The sequence below is a fragment of the Haematobia irritans genome, chromosome 2 (genome assembly GCF_050003625.1).
Source record: "Haematobia irritans isolate KBUSLIRL chromosome 2, ASM5000362v1, whole genome shotgun sequence".
Taxonomy (NCBI): domain Eukaryota; kingdom Metazoa; phylum Arthropoda; class Insecta; order Diptera; family Muscidae; genus Haematobia; species Haematobia irritans.
Genome location: NC_134398.1, coordinates 126,627,707 through 126,642,051, shown reverse-complemented (window position 1 = coordinate 126,642,051; position 14,345 = coordinate 126,627,707).

Genomic DNA, 14,345 nt, shown 5'->3' with positions numbered 1-14,345 from the left:
TTTTCGAGGATTTTCATTAAAATTTTGATTTTTGGGGGGTGGTCACGAATTAACCTTCTTTTCGCTCTAGGACGCATAGTTAAGGAGATATGGCCAATTTAAGTTTTTCATACGAAAAATTTGATTTTTCGAGGATTTTCATCAAAATTTTGATTTTTTGGGGGTGGTCACGAATTAAAGTCCTTTTCGCTCTAGGACGCATATTTAAGGAGATATGGCCAATTTAAGTTTTTCATATGAGAAATTTGATTTCTCGAGGATTTTCATCAAAATTTTGATTTTTGGGGGGTGGTCACGAATTAACCTTCTTTTCGCTCTAGGACGCATATTTAAGGAGATATGGCCAATTTAAGTTTTTCATATGAAAAATTTGATTTTTCGAGGATTTTCATTAAAATTTTGATTTTTGGGTGGTGGTCACGAATTAACCTTCTTTTCGCTCTAGGACGCATAGTTAAGGAGATATGGCCAATTTAAGTTTTTCATATGAAAAATTTGATTTTTCGAGGATTTTCATCAAAATTTTGATTTTTTGGGGGTGGTCACGAATTAAAGTCCTTTTCGCTCTAGGACGCATATTTAAGGAGATATGGCCAATTTAAGTTTTTCATACGAAAAATTTGATTTCTCGAGGATTTTCATCAAAATATTGATTTTTGGGGGGTGGTCACGAATTAACCTTCTTTTCGCTCTAGGTCGCATATTTAAGGAGATATGGCCAATTTAAGTTTTTCATATGAAAAATTTGATTTTTTGAGAATTTTCATAAAAATTTTGATTTTTTGGGGATGGTCACGAATTAAAGTCCTTTTCGCTCTAGGACGCATATTTAAGGAGATATGGCCAATTTAAGTTTTTCATATGACAAATTTGATTTTTCGAGGATTTTCATCAAAATTTTGAATTTTGGGGGGTGGTCACGAATTAACCTTCTTTTCGCTCTAGGACGCATATTTAAGGAGATATGGCCAATTTAAGTTTTTCATGTGAAAAATTTTATTTTTTGAGGATTTTCATCAAAATTTTGATTTTTGGGGGGTGGTCACGAATTAACCTTCTTTTCGCTCTAGGACGCATATTTAAGGAGATATGGCCAATTTAAGTTTTTCATATGAAAAATTTGATTTTTCGAGGATTTTCATCAAAATTTTGATGGGGGTGGTCACGAATTAACCTTCTTTTCGCTCTAGGACGCATAGTTAAGGAGATATGGGCAATTTAAGTTTTTCATATAAAAAATTTGATTTTTCGAGGATTTTCATCAAAATTTTGATTTTTTGGGGGTGGTCACGAATTAAAGTCCTTTTCGCTCTAGGACGCATATTTAAGGAGATATGGCCAATTTAAGTTTTTCATATGAAAATTTGATTTCTCGAGGATTTTCATCAAAATTTTGATTTTTGGGGGGTGGTCACGAATTAACCTTCTTTTCGCTCTAGGACGCATAGTTAAGGAGATATGGCCAATTTAAGTTTTTCATATGAAAAATTTGATTTTTTGAGAATTTTCATAAAAATTTTGATTTTTTGGGGATGGTCACGAATTAAAGTCATTTTCGCTCTAGGACGCATATTTAAGGAGATATGGCCAATTTAAGTTTTTCATATAAAAATTTGATTTTTCGAGGATTTTCATCAAAATTTTGATTTTTTGGGGGTGGTCACGAATTAAAGTCCTTTTCGCTCTAGGACGCATATTTAAGGAGATATGGACAATTTAAGTTTTTCATACGAAAAATTTGATTTTTCGAGGATTTTCATCAAAATTTTGATTTTTTGGGGGTGGTCACGAATTAAAGTCCTTTTCGCACTAGGACGCATATTTAAGGAGATATGGCCAATTTAAGTTTTTCATATGAAAAATGTGATTTTTCGAGGATTTTCATCAAAATTTTGATTTTTGGGGGGTGGTCACGAATTAACCTTCTTTTCGCTCTAGGACGCATAGTTAAGGAGATATGGCCAATTTAAGTTTTTCATATGAAAAATTTTATTTCTCGAGGATTTTCATCAAAATTTTGATTTTTGGGGGGTGGTCACGAATTAACCTTCTTTTCGCTCTAGGACGCATATTTAAGGAGATATGGCCAATTTAAGTTTTTCATATGAAAAATGTGATTTTTCGAGGATTTTCACCAAAATTTTGATTTTTGGGGGGTGGTCACGAATTAACCATATTTTCGCTCTAGGACGCATATTTAAGGAGATATGGCCAATTTAAGTTTTTCATACGAAAAATTTGATTTTTCGAGGATTTTCATCAAAATTTTGATTTTTTGGGGGTGGTCACGAATTAAAGTCCTTTTCGCTCTAGGACGCATATTTAAGGAGATATGGCCAATTTAAGTTTTTCATATGAAAAATTTGATTTCTCGAGGATTTTCATCAAAATTTTGATTTTTGGGGGGTGGTCACGAATTAACCTTCTTTTCGCTCTAGGACGCATATTTAAGGAGATATGGCCAATTTAAGTTTTTCATATGAAAAATTTGATTTTTCGAGGATTTTCATTAAAATTTTGATTTTTGGGGGGTGGTCACGAATTAACCTTCTTTTCGCTCTAGGACGCATAGTTAAGGAGATATGGCCAATTTAAGTTTTTCATATGAAAAATTTGATTTTTCGAGGATTTTCATCAAAATTTTGATTTTTTGGGGGTGGTCACGAATTAAAGTCCTTTTCGCTCTAGGACGCATATTTAAGGAGATATGGCCAATTTAAGTTTTTCATGTGAAAAATTTGATTTTTTGAGGATTTTCATCAAAATTTTGATTTTTGGGGGGTGGTCACGAATTAAAGTCCTTTTCGCTCTAGGACGCATATTTAAGGAGATATGGCCAATTTAAGTTTTTCATATGAAAATTTTGATTTTTCGAGGATTTTCATCAAAATTTTGATGGGGGTGGTCACGAATTAACCTTCTTTTCGCTCTAGGACGCATAGTTAAGGAGATATGGCCAATTTAAGTTTTTCATATGAAAAATGTGATTTTTCGATGATTTTCACAAAAATTTTGATTTTTGGGGGGTGGTCACGAATTAACCTTCTTTTCGCTCTAGGACGCATATTTAAGGAGATATGGCCAATTTAAGTTTTTCATACGAAAAATTTGATTTTTCGAGGATTTTCATTAAAATTTTGATTTTTGGGGGGTGGTCACGAATTAACCTTCTTTTCGCTCTAGGACGCACATTTAAGGAGATATGGCCAATTTAAGTTTTTCATACGAAAAATTTGATTTTTCGAGGATTTTCATCAAAATTTTGATTTTTTGGGGGTGGTCACGAATTAAAGTCCTTTTCGCTCTAGGACGCATATTTAAGGAGATATGGCCAATTTAAGTTTTTCATATGAGAAATTTGATTTTTCGAGGATTTTCATCAAAATTTTGAATTTTGGGGGGTGGTCACGAATTAACCTTCTTTTCGCTCTAGGACGCATATTTAAGGAGATATGGCCAATTTAAGTTTTTCATATGAAAAATTTGATTTTTCGAGGATTTTCATCAAAATTTTGATTTTTGGGGGGTGGTCACGAATTAACCTTCTTTTCGCTCTAGGACGCATATTTAAGGAGATATGGCCAATTTAAGTTTTTCATATGAAAAATTTGATTTTTCGAGGATTTTCATCAAAATTTTGATTTTTGGGGGGTGGTCACGAATTAAAGTCCTTTTCGCTCTAGGACGCATATTTAAGGAGATATGGCCAATTTAAGTTTTTCATACGAAAAATTTGATTTCTCGAGGATTTTCATCAAAATATTGATTTTTGGGGGGTGGTCACGAATTAACCTTCTTTTCGCTCTAGGACGCATATTTAAGGAGATATGGCCAATTTAAGTTTTTCATATGAAAAATTTGATTTTTTGAGAATTTTCATAAAAATTTTGATTTTTTGGGGATGGTCACGAATTAAAGTCCTTTTCGCTCTAGGACGCATATTTAAGGAGATATGGCCAATTTAAGTTTTTCATATGACAAATTTGATTTTTCGAGGATTTTCATCAAAATTTTGAATTTCAACCTTCTTTTCGCTCTAGGACGCATAGTTAAGGAGATATGGCCAATTTAAGTTTTTCATATGAAAAATGTGATTTTTCGATGATTTTCACAAAAATTTTGATTTTTGGGGGGTGGTCACGAATTAACCTTCTTTTCGCTCTAGGACGCATATTTAAGGAGATATGGCCAATTTAAGTTTTTCATACGAAAAATTTGATTTTTCGAGGATTTTCATTAAAATTTTGATTTTTGGGGGGTGGTCACGAATTAACCTTCTTTTCGCTCTAGGACGCATAGTTAAGGAGATATGGCCAATTTAAGTTTTTCATATGAAAAATTTGATTTTTCGAGGATTTTCACCAAAATTTTGAATTTTGGGGGGTGGTCACGAATTAAAGTCCTTTTCGCTCTAGGACGCATATTTAAGGAGATATGGCCAATTTAAGTTTTTCATATGAGAAATTTGATTTTTCGAGGATTTTCATCAAAATTTTGAATTTTGGGGGGTGGTCACGAATTAACCTTCTTTTCGCTCTAGGACGCATATTTAAGGAGATATGGCCAATTTAAGTTTTTCATATGAAAAATTTGATTTTTCGAGGATTTTCATCAAAATTTTGATTTTTGGGGGGTGGTCACGAATTAACCTTCTTTTCGCTCTAGGACGCATATTTAAGGAGATATGGCCAATTTAAGTTTTTCATATGAAAAATTTGATTTTTCGAGGATTTTCATCAAAATTTTGATTTTTGGGGGGTGGTCACGAATTAAAGTCCTTTTCGCTCTAGGACGCATATTTAAGGAGATATGGCCAATTTAAGTTTTTCATACGAAAAATTTGATTTCTCGAGGATTTTCATCAAAATATTGATTTTTGGGGGGTGGTCACGAATTAACCTTCTTTTCGCTCTAGGACGCATATTTAAGGAGATATGGCCAATTTAAGTTTTTCATATGAAAAATTTGATTTTTTGAGAATTTTCATAAAAATTTTGATTTTTTGGGGATGGTCACGAATTAAAGTCCTTTTCGCTCTAGGACGCATATTTAAGGAGATATGGCCAATTTAAGTTTTTCATATGACAAATTTGATTTTTCGAGGATTTTCATCAAAATTTTGAATTTTGGGGGGTGGTCACGAATTAACCTTCTTTTCGCTCTAGGACGCATATTTAAGGAGATATGGCCAATTTAAGTTTTTCATGTGAAAAATTTGATTTTTTGAGGATTTTCATCAAAATTTTGATTTTTGGGGGGTGGTCACGAATTAACCTTCTTTTCGCTCTAGGACGCATATTTAAGGAGATATGGCCAATTTAAGTTTTTCATATGAAAAATTTGATTTTTCGAGGATTTTCATCAAAATTTTGAATTTTGGGGGGTGGTCACGAATTAAAGTCCTTTTCGCTCTAGGACGCATATTTAAGGAGATATGGCCAATTTAAGTTTTTCATACGAAAAATTTGATTTCTCGAGGATTTTCATTAAAATGTTGATTTTTGGGGGGTGGTCACGAATTAACCTTCTTTTCGCTCTAGGACGCATATTTAATGAGATATGGCCAATTTAAATTTTTGATATGAAAAATTTAATTTTTCGAAGATTTTCATCAAAATTTTGATTTTTGGGGGGTGGTCACGAATTAAAGTCCTTTTCGCTCTAGGACGCATATTTAAGGAGATATGGCCAATTTAAGTTTTTCATATGAAAAATTTGATTTTTTGAGAATTTTCATAAAAATTTTGATTTTTTGGGGATGGTCACGAATTAAAGTCCTTTTCGCTCTAGGACGCATATTTAAGGAGATATGGCCAATTTAATTTTTTCATATAAAAAATTTGATTTTTCGAGGATTTTCATCAAAATTTTGATTTTTTGGGGGTGGTCACGAATTAAAGTCCTTTTCGCTCTAGGACGCATATTTAAGGAGATATGGCCAATTTAAGTTTTTCATACGAAAAATTTGATTTTTCGAGGATTTTCATCAAAATTTTGATTTTTTGGGGGTGGTCACGAATTAACCTTCTTTTCGCTCTAGGACGCATATTTAAGGAGATATGGCCAATTTAAGTTTTTCATATGAAAAATTTGATTTTTCGAGGATTTTCATCAAAATTTTGAATTTTGGTGGGTGGTCACGAATTAAAGTCCTTTTCGCTCTAGGACGCATATTTAAGGAGATATGGCCAATTTAAGTTTTTCATATGAAAAATTTGATTTCTCGAGGATTTTCATCAAAATTTTGATTTTTTGGGGGTGGTCACGAATTAACCTTCTTTTCGCTCTAGGACGCATATTTAAGGAGATATGGCCAATTTAAGTTTTTCATATAAAAAATTTGATTTTTCGAGGATTTTCATCAAAATTTTGATTTTTTGGGGGTGGTCACGAATTAACCTTCTTTTCGCTCTAGGACGCATATTTAAGGAGATATGGCCAATTTAAGTTTTTCATACGAAAAATTTGATTTCTCGAGGATTTTCATCAAAATTTTGATTTTTTGGGGGTGGTCACGAATTAAAGTCCTTTTCGCTCTAGGACGCATATTTAAGGTGATATGGCCAATTTAAGTTTTTCATACGAAAAATTTGATTTTTCGAGGATTTTCAACAAAATTTTGATTTTTTGGGGGTGGTCACGAATTAAAGTCCTTTTCGCTCTGGGACGCATATTTAAGGAGATATGGCCAATTTAAGTTTTTCATACGAAAAATTTGATTTTTCGAGGATTTTCATCAAAATTTTGATTTTTGGGGGGTGGTCACGAATTAACCTTCTTTTCGCTCTAGGACGCATATTTAAGGAGATATGGCCAATTTAAGTTTTTCATACGAAAAATTTAATTTTTCGAGGATTTTCATCAACATTTTGAATTTTGGGGGGTGGTCACGAATTAACCTTCTTTTCGCTCTAGGACGCATATTTAAGGAGATATGGCCAATTTAAGTTTTTCATATGAAAAATTTGATTTTTCGAGGATTTTCATCAAAATTTTGATTTTTTGGGGGTGGTCACGAATTAAAGTCCTTTTCGCTCTAGGACGCATATTTAAGGAGATATGGCCAATTTAAGTTTTTCATACGAAAAATTTGATTTCTCGAGGATTTTCATCAAAATATTGATTTTTGGGGGGTGGTCACGAATTAACCTTCTTTTCGCTCTAGGACGCATATTTAAGGAGATATGGCCAATTGAAGTTTTTCATATGAAAAATTTGATTTTTTGAGAATTTTCATAAAAATTTTGATTTTTTGGGGATGGTCACGAATTAAAGTCCTTTTCGCTCTAGGACGCATATTTAAGGAGATATGGCCAATTTAAGTTTATCATATGAAAAATTTGATTTTTCGAGGATTTTCATCAAAATTTTGAATTTTGGGGGGTTGTCACGAATTAACCTTCTTTTCGCTCTAGGACGCATATTTAAGGAGATATGGCCAATTTAAGTTTTTCATATAAAAAATTTGATTTTTCGAGGATTTTCATCAAAATTTTGATTTTTTGGGGGTGGTCACGAATTAAAGTCCTTTTCGCTCTGGGACTCATATTTAAGGAGATATGGGCAATTTAAGTTTTTCATACGAAAAATTTGATTTTTCGAGGATTTTCATCAAAATTTTGATTTTTGGGGGGGGTCACGAATTAACCTTCTTTTCGCTCTAGGACGCATATTTAAGGAGATATGGCCAATTTAAGTTTTTCATATGAAAAATTTGATTTCTCGAGGATTTTTATCAAAATTTTGATTTTTGGGGGGTGGTCACGAATTAAAGTCCTTTTCGCTCTAGGACGCATATTTAAGGAGATATGGCCAATTTAAGTTTTTCATACGAAAAATTTGATTTCTCGAGGATTTTCATCAAAATATTGATTTTTGGGGGGTGGTCACGAATTAACCTTCTTTTCGCTCTAGGACGCATATTTAAGGAGATATGGCCAATTTAAGTTTTTCATATGAAAAATTTGATTTTTTGAGAATTTTCATAAAAATTTTGATTTTTTGGGGATGGTCACGAATTAAAGTCCTTTTCGCTCTAGGACGCACATTTAAGGAGATATGGCCAATTTAAGTTTTTCATATGAAAAATTTGATTTTTCGAGGATTTTCATCAAAATTTTGATTTTTTGGGGGTGGTCACGAATTAAAGTCCTTTTCGCTCTAGGACGCATATTTAAGGTGATATGGCCAATTTAAGTTTTTCATACGAAAAATTTGATTTTTCGAGGATTTTCATCAAAATTTTGATTTTTTGGGGGTGGTCACGAATTAAGGTCCTTTTCGCTCTGGGACGCATATTTAAGGAGATATGGGCAATTTAAGTTTTTCATACGAAAAATTTGATTTTTCGAGGATTTTCATCAAAATTTTGATTTTTGGGGGGTGGTCACGAATTAACCTTCTTTTCGCTCTAGGACGCATATTTAAGGAGATATGGCCAATTTAAGGTTTTCATATGAAAAATTTGATTTCTCGAGGATTTTCATCAAAATTTTGATTTTTGGGGGGTGGTCACGAATTAACCTCTTTTCGCTCTAGGACGCATATTTAAGGAGATATGGCCAATTTAAGTTTTTCATATGAAAAATTTGATTTTTCGAAGATTTTCATCAAAATTTTGATTTTTGGGGGGTGGTCACGAATTAACCTTCTTTTCGCTCTAGGACGCATATTTAAGGAGATATGGCCAATTTAAGTTTTTCATGTGAAAAATTTGATTTTTCGAGGATTTTCACCAAAATTTTGATTTTTGGGGTGTGGTCACGAATTAACCTTCTTTTCGCTCTAGGACGCATATTTAAGGAGATATGGCCAATTTAAGTTTTTCATATGAAAAATTTGATTTTTCGAGGATTTTCATCAAAATTTTGATTTTTTGGGGGTGGTCACGAATTAAAGTCCTTTTCGCTCTAGGACGCATATTTAAGGTGATATGGCCAATTTAAGTTTTTCATATGAAAAATTTGATTTTTCGAGGATTTTCATCAAAATTTTGATTTTTTGGGGGTGGTCACGAATTAAAGTCCTTTTCGCTCTGGGACGCATATTTAAGGAGATATGGGCAATTTAAGTTTTTCATACGAAAAATTTGATTTTTCGAGGATTTTCATCAAAATTTTGATTTTTGGGGGGGTGGTCACGAATTAACCTTCTTTTCGCTCTAGGACGCATATTTAAGGAGATATGGCCAATTTAAGGTTTTCATATGAAAAATTTGATTTCTCGAGGATTTTCATCAAAATTTTGATTTTTGGGGGGTGGTCACGAATTAACCTTCTTTTCGCTCTAGGACGCATATTTAAGGAGATATGGCCAATTTAAGTTTTTCATATGAAAAATTTGATTTTTCGAAGATTTTCATCAAAATTTTGATTTTTGGGGGGTGGTCACGAATTAACCTTCTTTTCGCTCTAGGACGCATATTTAAGGAGATATGGCCAATTTAAGTTTTTCATATGAAAAATTTGATGTTTCGAGGATTTTCATCAAAATTTTGAATTTTGGGGGGTGGTCACGAATTAACCTTCTTTTCGCTCTAGGACGCATATTTAAGGAGATATGGCCAATTTAAGTTTTTCATGTGAAAAATTTGATTTTTCGAGGATTTTCACCAAAATTTTGATTTTTGGGGTGTGGTCACGAATTAACCTTCTTTTCGCTCTAGGACGCATATTTAAGGAGATATGGCCAATTTAAGTTTTTCATATGAAAAATTTGATTTTTCGAGGATTTTCATTAAAATTTTGATTTTTGGGGGGTGGTCACGAATTAACCTTCTTTTCGCTCTAGGACGCATAGTTAAGGAGATATGGCCAATTTAAGTTTTTCATATGAAAAATTTTATTTCTCGAGGATTTTCATCAAAATTTTGATTTTTGGGGGGTGGTCACGAATTAACCTTCTTTTCGCTCTAGGACGCATATTTAAGGAGATATGGCCAATTTAAGTTTTTCATATGAAAAATTTTATTTCTCGAGGATTTTCATCAAAATTGTGATTTTTGGGGGGTGGTCACGAATTAAAGTCCTTTTCGCTCTAGGACGCATATTTAAGGAGATATGGCCAATTTACGTTTTTCATACGAAAAATTTGATTTCTCGAGGATTTTCATCAAAATATTGATTTTTGCGGGGTGGTCACGAATTAACCTTCTTTTCGCTCTAGGACGCATATTTAAGGAGATATGGCCAATTTAAGTTTTTCATATGAAAAATTTGATTTTTCGAGGATTTTCATCAAAATTTTGATTTTTTGGGGGTGGTCACGAATTAAAGTCCTTTTCGCTCTAGGACGCACATTTAAGGAGATATGGCCAATTTAAGTTTTTCATATGAAAAATTTGATTTTTCGAGGATTTTCATCAAAATTTTGATTTTTTGGGGGTGGTCACGAATTAAAGTCCTTTTCGCTCTAGGACGCATATTTAAGGTGATATGGCCAATTTAAGTTTTTCATACGAAAAATTTGATTTTTCGAGGATTTTCATCAAAATTTTGATTTTTTGGGGGTGGTCACGAATTAAAGTCCTTTTCGCTCTGGGACGCATATTTAAGGAGATATGGGCAATTTAAGTTTTTCATACGAAAAATTTGATTTTTCGAGGATTTTCATCAAAATTTTGATTTTTGGGGGGGTGGTCACGAATTAACCTTCTTTTCGCTCTAGGACGCATATTTAAGGAGATATGGCCAATTTAAGGTTTTCATATGAAAAATTTGATTTCTCGAGGATTTTCATCAAAATTTTGATTTTTGGGGGGTGGTCACGAATTAACCTTCTTTTCGCTCTAGGACGCATATTTAAGGAGATATGGCCAATTTAAGTTTTTCATATGAAAAATTTGATTTTTCGAAGATTTTCATCAAAATTTTGATTTTTGGGGGGTGGTCACGAATTAACCTTCTTTTCGCTCTAGGACGCATATTTAAGGAGATATGGCCAATTTAAGTTTTTCATATGAAAAATTTGATTTTTCGAGGATTTTCATCAAAATTTTGAATTTTGGGGGGTGGTCACGAATTAACCTTCTTTTCGCTCTAGGACGCATATTTAAGGAGATATGGCCAATTTACGTTTTTCATGTGAAAAATTTGATTTTTCGAGGATTTTCACCAAAATTTTGATTTTTGGGGTGTGGTCACGAATTAACCTTCTTTTCGCTCTAGGACGCATATTTAAGGAGATATGGCCAATTTAAGTTTTTCATATGAAAAATTTGATTTTTCGAGGATTTTCATTAAAATTTTGATTTTTTGGGGGTGGTCACGAATTAACCTTCTTTTCGCTCTAGGACGCATATTTAAGGAGATATGGCCAATTTAAGTTTTTCATATGAAAAATTTGATTTTTCGAGGATTTTCATCAAAATTTTGAATTTTGGTGGGTGGTCACGAATTAAAGTCCTTTTCGCTCTAGGACGCATATTTAAGGAGATATGGCCAATTTAAGTTTTTCATATGAAAAATTTGATTTCTCGAGGATTTTCATCAAAATTTTGATTTTTTGGGGGTGGTCACGAAATAACCTTCTTTTCGCTCTAGGACGCATATTTAAGGAGATATGGCCAATTTAAGTTTTTCATATAAAAAATTTGATTTTTCGAGGATTTTCATCAAAATTTTGATTTTTTGGGGGTGGTCACGAATTAACCTTCTTTTCGCTCTAGGACGCATATTTAAGGAGATATGGCCAATTTAAGTTTTTCATACGAAAAATTTGATTTCTCGAGGATTTTCATCAAAATTTTGATTTTTTGGGGGTGGTCACGAATTAAAGTCCTTTTCGCTCTAGGACGCATATTTAAGGTGATATGGCCAATTTAAGTTTTCATACGAAAAATTTGATTTTTCGAGGATTTTCATCAAAATTTTGATTTTTTGGGGGTGGTCACGAATTAAAGTCCTTTTCGCTCTAGGACGCATATTTAAGGAGATATGGCCAATTTAAGTTTTTCATATGAAAAATTTGATTTCTCGAGGATTTTCATCAAAATTTTGATTTTTGAGGGGTGGTCACGAATTAACCTTCTTTTCGCTCTAGGACGCATATTTAAGGAGATATGGCCAATTTAAGTTTTTCATATGAAAAATTTGATTTTTCGAGGATTTTCATCAAAATTTTGATTTTTGGGGGGTGGTCACGAATTAAAGTCCTTTTCGCTCTAGGACGCATATTTAAGGAGATATGGGCAATTTAAGTTTTTCATACGAAAAATTTGATTTTTCGAGGATTTTCATCAAAATTTTGATTTTTTGGAGGTGGTCACGAATTAAAGTCCTTTTCGCACTAGGACGCATATTTAAGGAGATATGGCCAATTTAAGTTTTTCATATGAAAAATGTGATTTTTCATATGAAAAATTTGATTTTTCGAGGATTTTCATCAAAATTTTGATTTTTGGGGGGTGGTCACGAATTAAAGTCCTTTTCGCTCTAGGACGCATATTTAAGGAGATATGGGCAATTTAAGTTTTTCATACGAAAAATTTGATTTTTCGAGGATTTTCATCAAAATTTTGATTTTTTGGGGGTGGTCACGAATTAAAGTCCTTTTCGCACTAGGACGCATATTTAAAGAGATATGGCCAATTTAAGTTTTTCATATGAAAAATGTGATTTTTCGAGGATTTTCATCAAAATTTTGATTTTTGGGGGGTGGTCACGAATTAACCTTCTTTTCGCTCTAGGACGCATATTTAAGGAGATATGGCCAATTTAAGTTTTTCATATGAAAAATTTGATTTCTCGAGGATTTTCATCAAAATTTTGATTTTTGGGGGGTGGTCACGAATTAACCTTCTTTTCGCTCTAGGACGCATATTTAAGGAGATATAGCCAATTTAAGTTTTTCATATGAAAAATTTGATTTTTCGAAGATTTTCATCAAAATTTTGATTTTTGGGGGGTGGTCACGAATTAACATTCTTTTCGCGCTAGGACGCATATTTAAGGAGATATGGCCAATTTAAGTTTTTCATATGAAAAATTTGATTTTTCGAGGATTTTCATTAAAATTTTGATTTTTGGGGGGTGGTCACGAATTAACCTTCTTTTCGCTCTAGGACGCATATTTAAGGAGATATGGCCAATTTAAGTTTTTCATATGAAAAATTTGATTTTTTGAGAATTTTCATAAAAATTTTGATTTTTTGGGGATGGTCACGAATTAACCTTCTTTTCGCTCTAGGACGCATATTTAAGGAGATATGGGCAATTTAAGTTTTTCATATGAAAAAATTGATTTTTCGAGGATTTTCACCAAAATTTTGATTTTTGGGGTGTGGTCACGAATTAACCTTCTTTTCGCTCTAGGACGCATATTTAAGGAGATATGGCCAATTTAAGTTTTTCATATGAAAAATTTGATTTTTTGAGAATTTTCATAAAAATTTTGATTTTTTGGGGATGGTCACGAATTAAAGTCCTTTTCGCTCTAGGACGCATATTTAAGGAGGCCAATTTAAGTTTTTCATATGAAAAATTTGATTTTTCGAGGATTTTCATCAAAATTTTGAATTTTGGGGGGTGGTCACGAATTAACCTTCTTTTCGCTCTAGGACGCATATTTAAGGAGATATGGCCAATTTAAGTTTTTCATATGAAAAATTTGATTTTTCGAGGATTTTCATCAAAATTTTGATTTTTGGGGGGTGGTCACGAATTAACCTTCTTTTCGCTCTAGGACGCATATTTAAGGAGATATGGCCAATTTAAGTTTTTCATATGCAAAATGTGATTTTTCGAGGATTTTCATCAAAATTTTGATTTTTGGGGGGTGGTCACGAATTAACCTTCTTTTCGCTCTAGGACGCATAGTTAAGGAGATATGGCCAATTTAAGTTTTTCATATGAAAAATTTTATTTCTCGAGGATTTTCATCAAAATTTTGATTTTTGGGGGGTGGTCACGAATTAACCTTCTTTTCGCTCTAGGACGCATATTTAAGGAGATATGGCCAATTTAAGTTTTTCATGTGAAAATTTTGATTTTTTGAGGATTTTCATCAAAATTTTGATTTTTGGGGGGTGGTCACGAATTAACCTTCTTTTCGCTCTAGGACGCATATTTAAGGAGATATGGCCAATTTAAGTTTTTCATATAAAAAATTTGATTTTTCGAGGATTTTCATCAAAATTTTGATTTTTTGGGGGTGGTCACGAATTAAAGTCCTTTTCGCTCTAGGACGCATATTTAAGGAGATATGGGCAATTTAAGTTTTTCATACGAAAAATTTGATTTTTCGAGGATTTTCATCAAAATTTTGATTTTTGGGGGGTGGCCACGATTAACCTTCTTTTCGCTCTAGGACGCATATTTAAGGAGATATGGCCAATTTAAGTTTTTCAT